Source organism: Equus quagga, chromosome 1 (genome assembly GCF_021613505.1).
Source record: "Equus quagga isolate Etosha38 chromosome 1, UCLA_HA_Equagga_1.0, whole genome shotgun sequence".
Classification (NCBI taxonomy): Eukaryota; Metazoa; Chordata; class Mammalia; order Perissodactyla; family Equidae; genus Equus; species Equus quagga.
This window is the reverse complement of record NC_060267.1, coordinates 172,945,416-172,966,160: the sequence shown is the minus strand read 5'-3', so window position 1 is coordinate 172,966,160 and position 20,745 is coordinate 172,945,416. Positions and strand designations below refer to the sequence as shown.

General features: G+C 49.4%; 1 protein-coding gene across 2 annotated transcripts in view; it reads left to right on the top strand.

Annotated features, from left to right (window-relative positions):
* The first annotated feature begins 1,679 nt into the window (after positions 1-1,679).
* The window catches only part of NMNAT3 (nicotinamide nucleotide adenylyltransferase 3), a 116,010-nt gene continuing 96,944 nt past the window's right edge, over positions 1,680-20,745 (top strand). For both annotated transcript variants that reach the window (XM_046642765.1, XM_046642754.1), the window contains exon 1: positions 1,680-1,880. The gene's annotated coding sequence lies outside the window, so the exon portion shown is untranslated. The remainder of the gene's footprint in view (positions 1,881-20,745) is intronic.

Genomic DNA, 20,745 nt, shown 5'->3' with positions numbered 1-20,745 from the left:
AGGGTGGGAATGGCCTTTGTACGTATGATACAAAATCTCGAAGCAATAAAAAGAAAAGAGTAGTAAATTTGACCAAGATCAAAAATTTCTGAGTTGTTAAAAAAGTAAACAAAGTTTAAAAAAACGAAAACAAAGAAAATAATGATTCTTGTCTACACGGATATTGAACCACTTAATCCTCCCCAAAACCCAACGTGGTGGAGGTTGTTACTTCCAATTTCAGAGGAGGACACTGAGGCTTGAACTGGAAAGGTGACTTTGCCCCAGGTCACCTTGTGGAGCCACATTTCATACCCCAAGTCTCACTTAGTCCCAAGTCCCTGATCCTCAGGAGCTGGATGAGGGGAGGCGAAGGTGAATGAGCAGAAGGCAAGGGAGGCAGAGCAGAGGAAGGAGACGGCTGACCCCCTGAGCGGAGAAGGGGTGCCAGGGAAGCTGTGAACACTGTTTCTTCGGTCTGAGTAGGGAGGAGTGGACCAAACCCTTCACCTGGCACTTACTGGGTGCTAGCTGTGTGCCCCCTGTGCTGATACAAGAGGGACAAGTACGGGCCCTCCTAAAAGTGGAGACAGTGGGCCCATCCAGCCAACCTCATGGGAGCATTGTAAGGATCTGGTGACCAGGCAGGCGCCCAGGCCAGCTTTACAAAACACTCTCCATACTAAGGTGAGAACTTGTTAGGGATGCTAGGAAAACCTGGGAATTAAGTGTGCAGCAATCACACAACAAAACCTTGACATCATCCTTGACGTCTCTCTTTTTTGCACACTCCAAATCACTCCATTAGGAAATCCCGTTGGCAGAAACTGACAAATCTTGACCTTCACCCCAACCCCCTGGGAGGGCTGGCAGTTATAGAGGGTTCTGCATGGGCAGAGAAAGCCAGGCCACACTGGGGGAGAAAATTCAGGAAGTAAATTACCTAAGGAGATCTCAGGGCCCCAGGATTTTGTTGTGATCGCTTTTCTCATTCCAAATAAATGTCCACTTGCAAGCCTTAATCCTGTAGGGCTTTCTAAAACATCCCTCCTCCCCCCACCTCCCAAAAATTGTACAAGCTGCAGGTCCCAGAAAACCTTGCTCCACTCCTAGCTTGAGGTCTCAGAGCTCACCAGGGCAGGACTTGAGGACAGAAGTGTAAATTCGTCAAAAGGGAGGCAGGGGTGCAGTAAGAGAGTAAATCTTCATCTAACGTGGCAGAAAGTCAATAAATAGAGAAATCGCTATGTAAGCTTATTTTTTTCACGACAAGTGGGTGACCACCAGAAGAACTAACGGAGGAACTGATCTAAAGGGCCGTGCGTGGGGAACAAGGGAGAGGGAACTGTTGCCTTCACTATAAGAACATCTAGATAATTCCAGCTTGTAAAAAGTGCTCAGGCATTACTTTGATATATTTTTTAATTCAGTCTTTAAAAAAGAAAGTAAAATTAAATTACAATAAAAATAAGACAGAATACAAAACAAAAATAACGCACTCATAACACAGAGGCGCGAGTGGGTGGGAGCAGGGGTGGGGCGAGTGGGCGGGATTGGAGCGAAGGGGCGGGGCTGGGGCCCCCAGTCTCCTGAGATGCCGCCCCCACTGAGGGGCGGGGCGCAGAGCTCAGTTTCCCCCTGACTCCGCCCACAGCGGGATGGGGGTGGCGCAGGGTCAAGTTCGCCTTAGACCCGCCCCCCAGCGCGGGGGCGGGGCAGACTCGTCCTGGTTGTCCCACCGTGAAGGGCGCCGCGCGCAGAGACCTCGCTCTGTCCCCGCCGGGTCCTTGGGGACAGGGCGGCGCGCCGGCGGAGAGCCTGGCCTCGGCGCGCCCGATCCCCGACCCCCTGCAGTTCCCCGAGGCTCGCTGAGTGCCTCTGCGGAGCCCCGCGACGCGCAGGTAAGCGCAGCCAGGGCCGGGCCTGCTCAGCCCGCCTTTGCCCTCGCGGCGCCCGCCGAGACCTGGGCGCCCGCTCCGGGCGAGAGGTGGCAGCGGGGTGCGGAGCCCGGGAGCCCATCCGGGGTCAGATGGACCCCAGGACGCCTCCTTTCCACCACCGCGCGCCGCCGGTTCTCACCGCAGCGTTGCCCACCTAACCCAGTACCTCGATGGCTGACCAGAGCCCGGCGGACGTGAGTTCAGATTGCACCTTCAGCACTCGTGCACGCCACCGGGACAAATAAGTAGCCAACAGATATTTATGTGCCACCGAGTGCCCGCCACTGGGCCAAGTGCGGGGGCTAGAGTGGTGGCAAATGAACGTGGTGCCCGCCCCCCGTGGAGCTCACTGTCTAATGGGAGAGACCCACAGCGAACAGATAATCCGCACACACGAGTGTATACGTTAAAACCGTGGTGAGCCTGTGGAGGTAGAAAGTGCAGGAGGTGCTGGGAGAGCGCCTGAGCGGTGGTCCCATCCCCAAAGGATGCTCCAGCTCAGCTGCAGGATGACCAGGGAGTCCAGGGTGGAGAACAACAGAACTAACACATTTGTTGGGAGAGAATGTGGCTTGTTTGAGGAAGGAAGGTCAGTGGGGCCAGCCTGCAGAGAGCTGGGGAAGAGCAAGTTCCTTAACTTCCTCCTGGGTAAAATGGGGCTGTTGCTACCCATGGAGGTGGAGACGTGAAGGTAAATGTCTCCGCAGGTGTTCCAGGTGTGCAGTGAGTGAAGCAGAGGTGAGGGCGTGTGTGAAGGGAGCAGGATGTTGGTGTGGACCGCACACAGGGTGCCTGCCCCGGAGCAGACTCACTTCCCCTCTCCTTGAGTCCTGTTTCCTTGTCTGAGGAGAATCTCCCAAACACCTTTTTCTCTAACATGGTGACTGGTGTAGTCATTCGTTCTTGAAACATTTACCTGCTGCCCACTTCACCCTGGCTCAGAGGATTCAGAGGAAATCTGAACAGGCCTCCTGGAGCTCATGTGGGGTGGGCCAGGTGAAGTAGAGTGACGGTTCCAGCCTGGGGGTCTCCGTGCTCTGGGAGCCCAGAGGAGGGGGTCTGACCCTCTGGCCCTGCTGGGGAGAACCCCTCTGCTTCTGGCCAGGTGCTCATCTCCCAGAAAGCTCACCTGTGACTGCCAGCTCCTTGAGCCCCCAGAACAGGAGGCCCACAGTCCTTGACTGAGCATCAGTTACTTCCTCACTTACATTGGTGACATCACCCCCAAAACTGGCCAGAAAACTCCCCAGAGGCAGCAACCCTGCTGGTCCCTCGCTGAGGACCCCTCCGATCTTGAAACCCCAGGGATTTAGGGGAAGGCTTTGGGCTTCCAGAAACATCTGTCAACTGCTTGGTATATTTTATTGGCTTGAATGATCCCAATTCCTTCTTTGGCTTGGTTTACACTGTTGGTATAGGCTCAGGATTTGCTCCATGAAAACAGGCTTGGGGCCCAGAGAGTGGGGGGACACAGCTGAGAGAGGAGTCTGGCACTGTTTGTGGGTAGTGATCAAGAAACAGAGGACAGATATTAACAGAAGGGAGCTGGAGGGAGAGGAAGCAAGGGCAGTCTTTGTGCAGCCACTCTGTTTCCCTCGCAGCCCGTGGCAGTGCCAGGCACGGAGAGAAGGGGAGTGCCCGGCGAGGCAGTCATAGACCTGGGTTCAGATTCTTATTTGTTACTTCCCAGCTCTGTGACTGGCCCTGGGCAGGTCACTTATTGTCTGACTGTGCAAGCTTAACACAGTGCTTGGCATAGAGTTGACCCTGAAAAAATATTAGCTCCCTCCCTATTCCCCTAAATGAACTAAAATAGGAATAATAAGAGCGCCTGCCTCCCAGGGCTGTCATGGGGATTCAATGAGTTAATGTACCTGAAATGCAGAGAGCAGTGCCTGACACGTATGAAGTTACTACTGCTGCTGCTGCTATTGTCCTTATTCCTTATTCTGGGCAAAAACTGGTGAAACAAGGCAGGCAGAGGCTGGGAGGCAGGGCTGAGGGGTGGCTCTGCGGGCCTGTGCAGGGTGATTAGCGGGGGAGTTGGGTTATCTGCTGCAGTGGTTTTACTGGAAAGCATCAGCCCGGGCAGGAGAAGGGGGTGTTCTGTGTGATAAAGGGCATCCTGCACAGCCAGCCTGTCCGCAGCCTGAAGACTCAGGCCAAAGAAAACACAGCAAAAGCATGGGGGAAACTAGGGTTGACGAAGACCTAAAATTGCCTTGTTTGGTTGTCTCTAACCCACACCTGGGTGTGGATCCCCTGTAAGGGGCCACCCCTGCCCCGGTCTGTCCGCCACCCTCATGTGGGTATGAGACTGGTCTAGGAGCTGTGGAATCCAATTAGGAATCCTACCCAGCAGAGGACTGGGCCCAGAATGAATGAATGGATGAGCATAAACCCGCAAGGCAAACTTCCCTGTGTTTGTGTCGGTTCAGAGAAAGGAGCAGGAAGAGAGGGAAAGATAACTAATGTCTTTAAACACTTGCCAAGGGCCAAGCATTTCTCGGTGTGTTGCAGCTTGGTGGTGAACCCTGCAGCTTTGGAGTCAGATGAAATTGCCTCTGTGACCTCACGTGCATCACAGAAGCCCTCTAAAGCTCAGCTTTTGCAACTGTAAAATGGGAGTCATTGTACCTACAGGTGCAATACCCACAGGGCTGTTTGAGCATTAGGAATGCTCACATATAAGTAAATGAAGTGCCGTCCTCACTGCGCAGCACATGGTGTGTTAAGTGCTCAGTCAATAATAGCTGCTGTTACTATTATTATCTTTGTAACCCTCCCAGTGATCTCCACTGTGGTGAGGAAACAGAAGGCCCCAGACGCAGACGGCTGGTGTTGATTGTGCACTCAGTCCCATCTGGAAGCAAGGGCTCTCTGCAGACACTAAGCGGATAGCTTGTGTGAAACGAAGTCAACTTTATGTGCATCTCATTCAATACTTAAAGCACTTGACTATGTGAAATCTTAAAAGAAAATAAATTGCACAATTATAATTTATGTGCCTTTCAAGTTCAGGTATTTATCATCTAGATAAATCTTCCACTTTGGGCTGTCGAAGCTCTTAAATAAAGTAGTTTGCCCTGACCAGTGTCTGTCTTGGCTCGTTTATCATGGTTCCTTGGTAAAGACAGACAGATCCCATTTTGCAGGGCAGGCCTCAGGACGCAGTTCGTGCCCCGCTGTTTTAGCCGTGCAGTTCTGCATGGTGGTGGTGAACAAACCACAGTGGGCTCCTGATTCCCTTATCCTTGTCTCTCTCACATACACATAGACCCAGAGAGCCAATCTAGGAACTAGGAATAGAAAGGCGTTCTGTTGCTGGTGTGAATCTGGAGAGATCTAAGGTTCTCAGTGATGGGTTTTTGGGAAAAAGTGCCTTGGATGAGGTGGCAGCGTCTTCTGGAAGTCAGAGCGGTCGGCTCTTTCCACCCAGGAGTGCCATCGCTGGGCCCGGCGTCCTGCCCAGTGAAGGTCTGATCTGCATCTCCCTGCTGCCCTGCTGTCCCTGCCTTTGGCCAGAGCAGCCCCTAAAGCTGGGATCCCTGGAGCAGCTGCAGGGCACAGCCTATTGCACGAAAGCCTTTCTGAATTGACCCTGCTTCCCCATAGTCCCTGTGGGCACCTCTGCCGGGCACGCCTTTCTCCAGCTGCCCTGGAATTGCCTCCTGTGCTGGGCTGTGAGCACTTCCACAGCTGTTGGATCAGGTGTTCCTGGTACCCAGCACCGTGCTGGCTGATCATCCTCCCTTCCTCCCTTCTGTGAATTCTTCAGGCAGTGTCCCAGGGATCAGCATCCTGAGCCAAAATGGCACAGTCTCGACCCTCACGTGGCCCACAGACATCATGAGACTGGTTATTAATAAGGACAGAATTGAGCACATAAACACACGCGCAGTGTCGTATTATAAACTGGATTAACTGCCATGAAGAAGAAGCCTAGTGCATCACAAGAATGTGTAAAGGTGAGACAGATAGAGAAATATAGCCAGTATCAATATAGATAGAGTGGGCCCATAAATGTGGGTTGGAGGCTAATGCTCATTTATTTATATACCTTTGAAGACCGTTGGATGGTATTTTTCTATAAATTCTGGTAGACAATGTTTTATACTGGCAAGATAATCTTATAAGAATGTGTACTTTTAAAAGTAATTGTGATTTGGCTTCAAAATGGGAGGATAATGCAAATGCTCCAGTTTATTTAACCCAGTGGAGCTGACAGCCCCTCCTTGGATGTTGTCTCATTGGGTGCGCTGGTTCTCAGCATCATCCATCTCGCCCTGGGTGTCGGCAGCTCACCTGAGGGTAGGTCTGGCCTGGTGGGCATTGGGGCCCTCTCCCTTCTAAGTGACCCTGTCTGAGAGCCTAGTTGTTTTCTCCTCCTTTGGTACCCCGGGCCACCAGGCTGAGGTTCCAGGGTAGATTTTTATCACATTGTAGCTGGTGACCTACCATTCAAGAGGAAAGAAGAGCCGAGCTGACTGCTCTTGTCCGGAGGGCGGGACCACCTGTGTGCATGCAGCTGAGGCAGGGTGAGCTGGCGGCATCCTTCCCCTGCAGAGCCGTGCGCTCCCGCCTGAGGAACACCACATCTGCCTTCGAGCCCATTTAGTTCCACTGAGAACAAGGAGAAAACAGCACTAAAAGGCCTGTTTTTAATAAGACATGATCTAAACAGCCCCAGGAAACATTCTCTCTCCATGACTGAATATTATTAGAGACTTATTTTATTTGTTTGGCCAGAGCTGAAGACAAAGTACATCTTCGATCCCACCAGTCTCAGATGTAGACATTATTACAAGAGATGAGCTGCCACCTTCCCCAAAGCAAAGAGGGAAACTACCGTCTCCTTGCAGAAATCAAGAAGGCCTCCGCGCCACTCTTCAGGGAGTGGGTTTGACTGCTGTATTCTCAGGGTGCGGCTCTAATAGGATTGTAACTGTGTGACTCTGAGCCACGAGAAAAGAAGTGGCTCTGGAAATCTCTCTTCCCTAAGGCTGACACGGTGACAGTATTTACGCCTCTTGGAAGTGCATGTTAAGTGCTGGGTATTTATGAAAAGGTTCTGAGGTGTAAATGCGTCCATCAGTCAACCTGGAACTTTTTAGAGCTCCTAAGATGGTTTTAAATTAGAGCCACTCTTCCTTCCTGCCTTCTCTCTTCCATCAACACCCCCCACCCTTTGCTTGCTTCCTCTTATAAAAATGAACTGTCAAGGCAGGACACAGGCTTGGTAGGAGTGTTGGAACCGACTTGCAGAAGCAGAGTTAACATGTTAAAGGCCGATGCGTGAGGATTTAGTGCCTTGATTCTCTCCTTCCCACCTAATCACAGTGTTTAGAAGAGAGGGGAGGGTGGGACAGGCTGACCGACATGTTCAGCCTAATTGCTTCCTAACCACAGCCGTCACAGCTCTGCTGTCAGCCAGCTTGCTCGTTGAAAAGGCTTTGCAGTTGGCGGGGAAGAGAGTGATGAAAACAAGTAATGCAAACACATCTGATTTGGGGCTCAGTAGGTGGCGTATAGCCAGCTGCTCTAGCGGTTAAGATTGGGCACTCTCACCGCTGTGGCCCACATTCGTTCCCTGGTCAGGGAACCACACTGCCCATCTGTCGGTTGTCATACTGTGGTGGCTGCATGTTGCTGTGTTGCAGAAAGCTATGCCATTCACGCACGGTAGACAGGTTTTAGCAGAGCTTCCAGACTCAACAGACTAGGAAGAAGGACCTGGCCACCCACTTCTGAAAAAATTGGCCATGAAGACCCTGTGCATAGCAGCCAAGCATTGTTGGATAGAGCGTCAGAAGGTGAGAGGGTGGCGCAGAAAGACCGGGCAGGGTTCCCTGTGCTTTGTACAGGGTCACTAGGAGTCAGAAACGACTCCACGGGGCATAACAATGACGACAACAACAACAAAGTGTTATATGGGAGAGAAGCCAGGTAAAGAGCAGGCTTTAGAAGGCTAGACGTTTCTCTGTGGGCAGGTGATCATCAGGACAGAATGCCTGTTCCATGAATTCCTGGGTAGGAGTCTAACTTGGGTTATTATTGGCTTTCAAATGTTCATTTTAAAGATCAGAAATAAATGTTTTTTGCACGAACCCTATACTTAGTATCAGAGATTGCTTTGCTTTCTAATTCTCCCATCTGGCCTTCTTTGTAACTTCTTTGATGCCGTTGGTCAATCTTGTCTTAATGTTTTTTGTGGAAAAAGAATGCCAGTGTCTGTTACCCACTTTGCATTTTTTGAGCCACAAAGGACTGCAGATGATGGAAGTAGGAGGGCTGCCTGTCTCAGGTGTCACTGAAATGCTGCTCCTCTTTGGCTTCTTCTGGGATTCTGTCTTAAAATAATTTGAAAAGTGGAAAATGCCACTGTGTAAAGATGCATCATTATTTATAATGGCGAAAACTTAGATGTGACCTGAATAAACAGTATGGGAGGATAGTCAAAGTACAGAACAGCAGGTTGATGGAATATTAAGCAATATTTTAAAATATGCAGATTAGTGACGGGGGAAGCCTTTACATGCTCAGTGAACAGAACGCCATCATGTTAAAGACGTGATCAGGAAAACAGTCTGCAAGGGAAGCCTCAAAGGGATGGAATTCTGTCTGAACAGTGGAAGTGTGGATAACCTTTCTTCATATTTCGAAGTTTCTATGTTGTTTTATTACTCCTATAACTTTTTTTTAAATCCTGAAATGAGCCAAGTTAAATAATGATCTTTAATGCTGTTTGCGGTTTTAAGAGCACTACGTCTGTGGTCTTATCCTTATTGAATCTCTCAATCAACAATTTCTAAAGCCAGGCTTGGCTCCCTGCCTCCATGTCTCTGGTCGAGGGACTTGCTCTGGGTCCAATGGCTGAATGGCCCAAAGATGTGCTCACTCTGGCCCTGCAGACTCAGATTTCCCGGGTTTTTAAGGTGAAGATGCCCCTCCCCGCCGTGCAGCCTCATATCCCTCTGCCAGCCTGTCTCGTCCTGGCTCCCCCCCTGGTCCCCAGTGGTGAGGTGGGGAGGGGGGATTTAGGCTTGCAACTTTTGATGGCCTCCTTGGTGAAGTTTCAGCAACCTCTGCCCCCAGCACACACACACACACACACACACACACTCACACATCCTAGGTCAGCAGTTTCCTGGGGCAGCCCTGCATCACTCTGGCCTCTCCTGCTCAGGACTTGGTACTCTAGTACCTCAAGGACTGGATTTTATATTCTTAACGTCGGCTCTCCTTGTGTTGGCCCTATGCCCTTGTATCTTCTGCTGCCTAGTGCTGGCAAGGGCCTAGTGTGTGGCCAGTGGTTTGTCCTAAAGCAGCAGTTCTTGAACTCATTCAGTTGGCCTTACATTGGGAAATGGTGACACGTGTCTACTTGAGACAAGCATTCGAGTCTGTGTGGTTCCTTTGGGAGGAGATCCCAGGAAGCGCTAGCAAGAAGTAGAGACATGAGCCAGAGAAGCACACCATCAAGCAGGTCCCCAGTGTGGACCGCTGCAGTTAAACCTGCTGGGGATCTCCGGCAGCAAGCGTAGAAGACCCAGCCCAAAATTAGCCTCTCTTGGGGCTTGGGGGCTGGGTGCGTACACACCATTGCTGTCCGTCGTTGGTTGAGCATTGCTCCTCAGAGGGAGTTCATTCTTGGGTGCTTCTGGCCGCTTCCAGTCACCAGGCGAAGGACCAGGGCAAAGGGATGCAGATGCGGATGCGCAGAAGTCAAGCCGGCTTCTCTGGAACAGTGAGGCCTGAGAGCTCAGGGCAGAGCCCTGACCGCGTCTGCTGTGGCATTCTTCCCCGAACACGGTGAATGTTATCAGTGCGTGAAACTGAAAATAACTGAGCCCTTAATTCTGTGCTGAATCAGAGACCCGTTTATACTAAATTGAGGACTGCATTAAGTAGTAGCCAACCCCAAAAGTTTAAGAAAAGTCATGGGAAGAAAACTTTAAATCAGAAAAATATTGCCATATTTTTTTCCCTGTTAACTGGGATAGACCACCAATATTTGATTTCCAGGGCACAATGCTAGTGTCCTGCAGCCAGGCAGCATGAGACCCAGCACTTTAAAAGAGGGCCAGAGAGTGTAATCAGATTTTTCTTTATAGTGGCAGTGTTCCCCCTCTGTTGTAGCTTTATTTTTCCTGTTATTTCTCAACGACGTGAAGATGAGCTTAAAAGAAAAATTCACTGGGAGAAAACATTGACCCTCGTTTGTATCAACCCACGATTATATGCCACATTTTAATATTAATGCTGGATTCACCATACTGACATTGATACCAGGGGATGGGAGAGAATTTCTGTAGTAATGGCTTAGGCACTGTGATAAATGTTTTGTAGTCATTGCCTTTATATAGAAACACTCCATCTCCAATTAAAGATTTAGGGAGCTCTTCATCAAAGTATCTATTAACGATTGAGGTGAACAGTATGGTTGTGCTGACATTTCAACTTCATTCACTCTGTAGTTTTGTGGGTCCCAATCCATTTTGTATGCTTGTTGTCTTCTGTGCAGGGAGGAGGAGTAACAGTAGAAGTTTGGGGCCATGTGGCATTCTGGAAACAATAAAACACGGAGATGTTTTATTATTATTAAGTCTATTGGAATATTTGTCACTACAAATGAAGGCCTGACTCCAAGGGATGATTTGAAATTGCTCGTGTAACAAGCGCCATAGGATTTAGTGGCTAAAGTTTATATGCTCTGAGTTATGGGCGTTTTAGGATTTGCATGGAAAGGATTTGAGGTCCCAGTGTTTTTGAGAAATGAGGCCATTTCCCTTTAAGCGATGGTTCGGCGTGTGTTCTGAGATGGAGAATCCTTGGTATCCATGCCCTGTTCCTGTGTCCTGTGCACATGGCAGATGTCCCTCCCTGATTCCCGAGCCTGCATCCTCCTCTCCAGAGTGCTCCCTGTAGCCATGACCGGTCAGCAGGATTGGTCACTAGATGAGGCCTCTGGACTCCCCAGGTTGTTGCATACCTTTCCACTTGGCCTTGCCGGTGCTGTGAATGGTCCACCAAGGAATCTTTCAATCTCTCTCAAAAAAAAGATGAATTCAAGAGGCGGTTGGTTAGATCGCCTCGTGCTTCTTTAGTCACTTAAAGTAGTTATTCGGTCTGGCAATGTTCATCTCCCTTCCTTTTTTCCTTCTGTCAAGTGCATTTTGATTTTTTCTTTTCTTCCTTTTTTCCTCTAATGTTGCTCAGAAGATAAAGCAGGGAGCCCCAAATTACTTGCTATTTGGTCTCATAAAGTTTGGTTGAAGTAATTTGTATTAATGGGAATGCACTGAGATGTTAAGGTTTTCTCCCTGCCACTTTGGGAAGACTGCTCTGCTGTGGTCACCAGTGACCCTCGCCAGATCTCCCGGGCTTTCCCTCTCCGCGTCTCCTGTGCAACATCTGAGGCCTCTGACCACGCCCACCTCTGACCCCTTCTTTCTTGGATTTTCCTCCCTCCGCCTGAGTGTTTCCTCTTTGATTCTCTACCTGCTGCCTTTCCCCTGCTGGCGTTCTCAGTGGGGCATCCCAGGGCACTTGCCTTAACCTCCTCTTGTCTGCACACTGCCCGTGGCTGATTTCATCCACACCCCTGGTTATTAACTACCACCTTTACATAGACGCCTCCCGCATCATTGCCTCCATCACATCCCCTCTCTGGAGCCCAGACCTTTGTAGCCAGCAGCCTGCTGAGTGGTGCCTCTTGTGGTTCCCCTAGGCATCCAGAGTCTGATGTTCATTTGTTCTAGACTTTTCCTACTTTCACAGGGCAACCAAATGCTCGCCCCTCTCGGGTGGTTTCTGCTGCCTCCCTGGGTTATGGGCAAACTGTTTCAAGCATCTCAGAAAGCTTCCATGTTGGAAAATCAAGCCTAAGACAAAGGCACAAACAAGAACGTCTCAGAATGTAGGGCTTAAAAGAAAACAGTCAATTAGTTGTTCTCTGTCACAGTCCCCAGGGGTTGGTGGGCTCAATGAGGCAGATCCTGCTCTGGGGCTCTCATTCAGTGGCAGTCAGATAGCGACTGGGGCTCGAGCCACCTCTGAGGCCCCCTCACTCAGGGTCTGGAGGCTGGGGCCTGCACCAGGCTGGTGGCTGGAACACCTCGCGTGTGGCCTGGCTTCCTCACAGCCTGGCAGCTGGGGTCTAAGAGCAGGTCTCCCAGGAGGGCTGGGGGCAGCTGCACCGCCTCTCGTGACCCTCCCCCCACCCCGGAAGTCTCACAGCATAGCTTTTCCCATATTCCCTGGCCCGCCCAGCTCCAGGGGGACGGAACATACACCTCCCTCTCTGTGGAGGCATGTCAGGGTCACCTCATGGCTATGTTGGAAAATACATTAAGCTACAGCCCCAAACGTGTCTAACTGTGCCTTTGAGAACTACCTTAAATGCCACAGAAGCTTCACATTTTGTTTTAAATTTTTTTTTCTGAATAGGTAACATATTTGCATGATTGGAAAGTTAAGAAAACATATAAATGTAGATGATGAAAATGTTCTTTCTCATCCCCATATCCCATACCCCTACCTCCCCATAGACAACCACTGTTATGTTTCTTTATATTCTTTCAGAGTGTATAGGTATTTTTGTATTTCACCCTTTGTATACAAAACACAGTATTCTATCCTCGCTGTTCTGCACTTTGCTCCTTTTTTTCCGCTTGATGATGTATCTGGGAGAGATTTCCTTATCGGTATGTAGAGGGTTCTTGCCCTCCTGCCTCCCTTCCTCTCTCTCACTCTCCTGTCCATCTATCTCTCTGATGCTCAGTATTCAATTGTGCGGCGCTGCCTCGTTCACTTCATCGGTTCCCTGTGGATGGGCACCGGGCTGCTTGCGTTTGCTGTTCTCATAGACACTGCTGCAGGGAATCACAGACAGCTGCCCTCTTTCCTGTGGGAGATAGACTAGGAAGCCTTCCCCGAGAGCTCGGGCCACTTATGTGCATCCTCCTCCGCTAGGGCCCCATCTCATCCCATAGTGACTTACCGTGCCTCCTCTCCCGGGACCGTGGGCTCCCACGGGTCATGGACGGTGGCCATTGTAGCTCATTGCCACTCTGCCTAGCACCGGGAGCTGTGTCCACACCATACAGAGGAGGCCTGTGCTGAGGAGCGGGCAAGAAGGAAGGGCAGGAGGAGGTGACAGAGTACAGGTTTCTGGGTGGCCTGTGTTCCACCGCCTCTAATTTCACTTGCAGCCGTATCTCTGAGTGGCAGTTACCACTTCATGCCTGTGTGGTTCCTCCCTCAGTCTGTCGCTGAAACTGGAATCGGGTCCCATCCTGTTCTGCCTGCTTCGTGGGTGTACCCCAGGAGGCTCAGACCCAAAGCCCAGATTTTGTGCAGTCTCCCTGGTCAGCTCAGGACCACTCTCTGACAGCTTGTCCTATCCAAAAATCGCACCAGCAGGGGTCGTTGGGGAAAGCTGTCGGGGGTGGTCATCATGTAGTGATGATATCATCAATGAGTTGCTGTCCTGATAAAAATCCAGCAAAATTGAATTCTTCCCTTGTTGAGGAAGTATCCTTAAATCCTATAATTTTACTGTTTCTGTTAGGAAATGTATTCCTTAAGGAATATAGATTGTTTTTGTTAAATTAAGGAGGCTAAACTATAACCTTAAAAAATGACAGTTGTGCTTGTTGCTTTAAAGAAGGCTTTCTGGGGTGGGTGGATGTTCAGAATTCTTTCTGTTGTAAGGAATAGAAACTTGACTCAAACCAGGTTAAGCAAAACTACGATTGTGGCTATTATAATAGAAAAGTTTCAGGGTATCAGGTACAGCTAGATCTAGGTGCTCAGATGATGGCACCAGGAATCTCTATCTTTAAGCAATTCCTACCACTTTGTTGGCTTCATTTTCTAAGGTTGGGACAATGGAAGTTTATAGCTCCTGATTTCAGAAGAAGACACTCTTTTGTCCAGTGTCCTTATTGAAAAGGAGCTCTGACTTGTCCTGTAGGGACATGTGTCTACTCCTGGACCAATTGCTTTTTCCAGGAAGTTAAAGTTTTCTGGCCCTCTTGATTGACAGACTTTCCAGCACCATAAGGAGTGGTGGCAGAGCAGTTTTCGAAACAAAGAGATGACACATGGGGCTGCCCACTGCAGATGGTGATCCAGAATTTGAATTTCAGTCTGTACCCAAACTGGAGGTGGTAAGCCTAGGAGTTAAGAGAAGGTTCTTTGAGCTAATGTCTCTGCTTTTGTGTATGTTTGAAATTTTCTGTAATAAAAAGTGCTTTTTTAAAAAGTGCATTAGAAAAAAGAAAAGAAGAGGAGCTTTTTTCTGCCTTGGTTTGGGAACTCTCAACAAATGAGCCCGCACATCCCTGCATGTTTACCGTCTGATCTTCTCACTGTTTTTCTTTTCTTTATATAAAGAAACCTTAATCTTTACTCTCGTCTAAGCTGGGAATTGGGAGGAAAACACATAATAGTTGACATCAGATTTCTGTGCTGTGCTGGGAGGGCCTGGGGGTAAGGCAATCAGGTGCCCTTAAGTACGTGTCTCCACGGTTCCCAGGACAAAAGGCTTGGAAAATTCCAGCCAGGAGGGAGAAGGCTGTCCACGCCATGACTGGGTCTGCATCTCTCCCTCTCATGGTCCATACTTGAGTCTCAGTGTGGACAGATGGGTGAGGGTTTCATGGGGCCCTGGACTTTCCCACGTACATTGTTAGGGGAATGCCCAGATCCTCAGAGGGTCACAGACTGGCTGCTGGAAGAAATCTTAGCAGTTAGACAGCCTTTTCATTTTATAGGTAAGGAATCAGGCCAGAGGGGTGAAGTGACTTGCCCGAGATCACACAGTGTAGTAGCGAGAGCAGAGCTAGATGTGAGTGCCCATAATCTGACTTCTGAGTCTAGTGCCACTTAATAGCTGTGTGACCTTGAGTAAGCCCCATTACCTCTCTGAGTTTCAGTCTCCTCACCTGTTGTGGTGGACAGAATAATGGCCCCCAAAATGTCCATGTCCCAATCCCTGAAACCTGTGAATATGTTCAGTTACGTGGCATGGGGGAATTAAGGTTGCAGATGATCAGCTGACCTTAGAATGATCTTGGATCATCCAGATGGGCCCGATGTAATCACAAGGGTCCTTATAAGAGGAAGAGGAAGGCAGGGGAGTCAGCGGGAGTGATGCAGGGTGAGAAAGGTCAGGCGGCCAGCGCTGGCTTGGAAGATGGAGGGGCCATGAGCCCAGGGCTGTGGCAGTCTCCGGAAGCTGGAAAAGGCAAGAAATGGATTCTCTACTGGATCCTCCAGAAAGGAACGCAGCCCTGTAGACACTTTGATTTTAGCCGAATTAGACCCCTTTTGGACTTCTGACCTCTAAAACTGTAAGATAATAAAATGTATGTTGTTTTAAGCCACTAAGGAAAAGGGGGTAATCATGCCTTTTTCAAAAGATTGGAGTGTGGAGTCAGGAAGATAATGTCTGACCATGTTAGTAGATGCTTAATAAACAGTGATGTTGCTGGCAGACAGTGATGATGGTGGTAAAAGACTGGAGCGTGGAGTCAGGAAGATAATGTCGGACAGTTACCCAGCAAAGCTCCTAGAACGTTAGTAGATGTTGATGGCGGACAGTGGTGATGGTGGTAGGCAGTGGTGATCGTTAACAGAGTAAAGGGAGAGAAGCTGATGTCTTCATCAGCAGGTGTCTATGAAGAGCCAAGGTTGGTGCCTCTGAGGTGAGGTTCAGGCCTAGTAGGAGGCCAGTAGGAAGCACGAGATGGCCAAGATGGGTGGCCCAGGCCCCCTGCAGGAACCTTCAGCTCTAGTAGTCCACAAGGCCTTCCTCCTCCAGTTCCTCAGCCTGCCACCTAGCAACACCATCCTACACAGAGGAAGCAGGAGCAAGGGCCGGGCTGACCCGCCGATCTCTTCCATCAGGCAGAGCCCTGCGGCTGGATTCAGGCCTCTCTGCCTGGCCCTCACTCACCCTAATGCCTTTGGCTGCCCCTATGGCCTTAAAGATTGTTGCTGCCACCCCAAGTGTCAGTAGCTAAACTGCGGTGGACTTGTTATGGCCCAGGCAGTGTGCTGGGTGCTCTGTGACAGCCTGTGTCACTGTCATTCAATCTTCATGGCAGCCCGCTGAGGCAGGCCTTTTTTCCCATATCACAGTGGAGAAACAGAGGCTCCAAGAGGTGAGCCAGCTTGCTCTAGGTCAGACAGCTTGTCACTGGCAAGGCTGGGACTACAAGCTGGGTTCCTCTGACTCCAGATCCAGCCTCCTGGACAAAACTGGTCACTGAGTGAGGCAAGAGACATGACCCCTCATAGGCTGACTGGAAGGGGCTTGGGAGCAAGGTCCCCCAACTCTCCGAAAGGAGGCCCCCACTCAAGGGAATTCCTCCCCCCTCTGGGAACGATGGCACCCCAGGTGGGACAGGGGTGGGACTTATTTGCTTCCTGAGGGCCTGGTGGGGCACTCACATCCTCTCTCTCAGGGTCACTGCAGTTGCATCAGCATTTTATCTCCTGAAAAGACATACACTGATGTTTGGACTGGTATCAAACGATATTGAGGAATTTTTGTCAATTACTGTTAATTTTGTCAGGTGTGATCATAGTATTGTGGAGACGTAAGAAAGTGCCCTATTTTAGGAAGTGTCCTTTATTTTTGAAGTCTTTAGAGGTGAAATGTCCTGGTGTTCAGTGTGCTTTAATATACCTCAGGGGAAAAAGGTGAAGTAAACGTGGAAACGTGTCGATCGTTTGGAGACCTCTGTGTGGCTGTTCATTATACTCTTCGCTCTGCTTTTCTGTGTGTTGTAATTTCTTATAATGAAAAGTTTCCATTAAAAAGCACTTTGCCGAGCCCTTAGGATGCACTCAGTCTCGGGCTGAGGTGGAACCCGCCCGGTGCTCTGGAGCAGAGGTGGAGGGCGTGACGAGCCCAGGGCAGCGATGGGAGGGGCGGCCTGAGAGGAGGTCCCGTCTGGCCTGGATTCTGGCTCTCCAGTCTTACAGCTGCTTTTCTTGAGCTGTTTATAGTCAGTCCCAGTCAAGGAACTGAGAGGCAGCTGGCCGAGCCCTTCGTGACGCCTGATCACAGATCCCGGCAGCGTGCGGCTGTCCTTCCACGGCTGGGCTCACTCTCCTTCGCGGCAGCAGCCTTCCTTTGCTGTGTCGTCATATGCATAAAGGGCTGTGGTGTTTTGTCAAACATTTTCCTGTGGTACACACTGCAGTAGGGCCCCCTTATCTGTGGGGGATACATTCTAAGACCCCCGTGGATGCCTGAAACTGTGGATAGTACTGAACCCTGTATGTATCGTGTTTTTTCCTGTGATAAAGTTTCCTTAAGAGATTAGCAACAACAACTACTAATAAAATAGAGCAATTATAACAACATGCTGTAAGAAAAGTTACTGTAGATCTTAGCAACCTCAGCATACAATTATTTTTCTTTCCCTATTAAGTCGAGAACTTTCACCTTTTCACTTAAAAGGAAGCACTTTATGGCTTGTCTTTGGCATATCTGAATTGCCAGCATCACTACTCATGCACTTTGGGGCCATCATTAAGTCAAATAAGGGTGACTTGAACACAAGCACTGCGATACTACAACTGTCATCTGATAACCGAGAGGACTACTGAGTGACTAAGGGGCGGTAGTGTATACAGTGTGGATGTGCTGGACAGAGGGAAGATTCAAGTCCCAGGCGAGAGGGAGCGAGATGGCACGAGATTTCATCCTGCTACTCAGAAAGGGCGTGCAGTTTAAAACTTATGAATTGTTTATTTCCAGAATTTTCCATTTAATATTTTCGGCCTGCAGTTGACCGCGGGTAACTGAAATCACGGGAAGCGAAACCGTGCATAAGAGGGGACTGCTGTACTTAGGAATTCCATTTGTCACTGCAGATTCCCCAGCACATTTTTGTTGGCAAATTCTGTAATCTTTTGGGTTTTGCATGAAAGTTTATTTTTCAAACATAACATTGGAAGAAGATAATCAGATTCCCTAATCTCCTATTAGCCTCCTCTTTCTTTGCATTTTTCCTTATCAAAACAGCCAGCTGGTGCAGAGGGGCAGCCCTCACAATGTTTGTTCTTACCTTATCTTCTCAGTATTGTCAAGGACTTTGCCAAATCTGGAGACCTGTGCTGAGCATCTCTTAATACAGTCATTGCTGTTAACCGAGAGGCCAGACTTGGCCAACTTCTGGTTTAGCTCTCTAAAGATGGTGTTATCCTTTAACTAAAACTCTCTTGCTTTCCTATAAGCCTTTGGACATAGGAACGCATAATAGGTGACCTCTGAGTGGTAATTTCATAACTTCTTGGTGAAATGAATTGTATCAGATCAATATATCTGTAGACTCATCACATTTTTTAAGCTGCAGGGGACTTTAAGATGAATCTGGTACAGCTCTGTTAGTGGAGGAAACATTCATTTTAACTGCATAGTCAATTCTCAATTAACAAGGGTAATGGAGTGGAAGGAGGTCAGTGATAATCAAAAATCATGGTGAAAATAAAATTACAGTCAACATTGGATTTTCTGGCGGCTGATTAACTGGTGTGTGGATTAATTGAGGTTAAGACACAGTGGACCCTAGGATGTCATTGCTTTGGTAATTGGTCAGCAGCTGCTCACCAGCCGGCCTCCACCCACCCTCTCTGTTCTAGGGAGGAGAAGGGCTTCCTGGGGTCTGGATCAGGCAGAGCTGGCTGACGTGGGCTGGATTGGTACCATGATCTAGATCTCCGTCTGGGGAGCTAGGTAGGGGCAGCTTTTAGGGCTTGTCACATCACCCCTTGAGTGGTGGTTCTCAAAGCTGAGCTGTGTCAGAACCACCTGACCCAGATTGCTGGCCCTGGCCTAAATTTCTGGTTCAGTAGGTCTGGAGTGGGGCCTGAGAATTTGCATGTCTAACAAGTGCCCAAGTACTGTTGATACCGCACTTTGAGAACCACAGCCTTCTAAACCATTCTTTTCATCCTGGCTGCACAGAACCTCCTGGGGAGCATTTAAAACCTACTGATGCCTAGATACACCTCAACCAATTACCTGAGAGGCTCTGGGGGAGGAACCCAGGCATGGGTGGCTTTTAAAGCTCCCAGGTGATTTTAACGTGTCTCCAGGATTGACGACCACTGCTCTAGGTGCACCTCAGTCATCTGCATATGTCTCATGATTTTCTCCATATCTTTACCTCCCTGTATATTTGCTTAATATTTTTATTTAAATAAAGTTTTTTTAAATTTAAACATATTTATTTAAAAAGCAAACTATGTATTCCCTTTATATAGAAAAACTAGTTTCACAGGCCAGAAATGGGATGTAACTGTAAAAACAAACATTAAAGTTTTTGCCTAGAATCATCTTGCCTTCCATCACACTTTGGGGGTGGGGCGGGGGTCTTTACTCTAGAGTGGTGCTTTTCGATCTTTTTTCCCAAAGGCGTTGGAATATGCTGTTTCTGTTCTTCATACCCTCTCATGAGTCCGGCAGAGCTGTGTAGCTCTGAGCAGGCCTCATCTTCCCCTCAGAAGAGAAACAGGTTGGGATGCAAGTGAAAGTGACTTCATTACAGAATAACCTCAAGTAGGTGATAATCTCCCCTTTAAAAAAAGGAATTCATCCGTAGGAGAACAGATAACCTGGGGTATAGCCAAGAATGGAGTACTACTCGGCAATGAAAAAGAGCACGCTGCAGCCATAGGCACCACCTGGATGACCTTCACAGACATCATGCTGAGTGGCAGGCCGACACAGAGGACTATACACTGTCTGACTCCAGTGACGTCTGAAGTTCTAAACAGGCAAAACTGGTCCAAGGTGGAAAAATTTCCAACAGTGGTTGCCTGGGGGAAGGGGGACAGGGAGACTGAGTGGGGGACACAAGGGGACTTTCTGGAGTGATGGGATGTTCTGTATCTTGAGAGGGATTGGAGTCACATGGGTGCAGCATTTGTTAAGGTTCCTCAAATGGTGTCCTCAAGATTTGTGCATTTCCTTGTATGCTCAGAAAGGAAAAGAGAGTGCTAAACAAACACTGACTCTAGTTACTGGCACGCGTGGTGAAGTGTTCAGGGGACATGCACTGCCATCCGCAGCTTACTTTGAAAGGCATCAACAAAATAAGCTGGACTAATGAATGGGTCGGGGGATAGATACATGACAAAACAAGCCTAATGAGATGGTAACAGTAGAATCTAGGTGGGGGACATCCAGGTGTTCACTTGCAAACATGCAGGTGTTCTTTAAGCTTTGCTCTGCTTGAAAGCCTTTCATGTAAGATTGGGGAAGAATGAACATGGACGTTCCAAACAACAGCCGCTGCCTCACCTACGTGCCCGAGCTCTCAGCGTTTGCCTCCCCGTGGGTCCAGCCAGCGACACTGCTGCCGTCAGATGGGCGGAGGCTGGGAGAAGTGAGCCGGAGTGGGAGGCGGGGTGCTTCAGAGAGGCTGCTGCGCTGGGAGGGAGACTGCGGCGTTGTGTGCTGGCCCTGCTGCCCAGAAGGCCAAGGACGTTGCCTTCCTTCACCTGTGCGGTATCCTGGAGCTTCCCTGGGAGGGTCGCCTTGGCAGTGAGCCCTGGGGGAGCTGTATGGAAGCTTCTTGGGATGCGACTTGCAAATACCACCTGTGCCCTGCCCCTGATAGGCGGGTGTAAGTGGGTGAGGAAGAGAGGGGGCTTCCCAGGCTCCTCCACCCAGCAGAACTCCAGAATTGGGCCACCCCATGCCCCACTGGGTATCCTGAGCCCAGGGATGTGCTGGGGGAAAAGTGGGGGTGCTGGGGTGTGAGCTTGCCATCATGGGGATTGGGCAGGTGCAGCGGGCAGG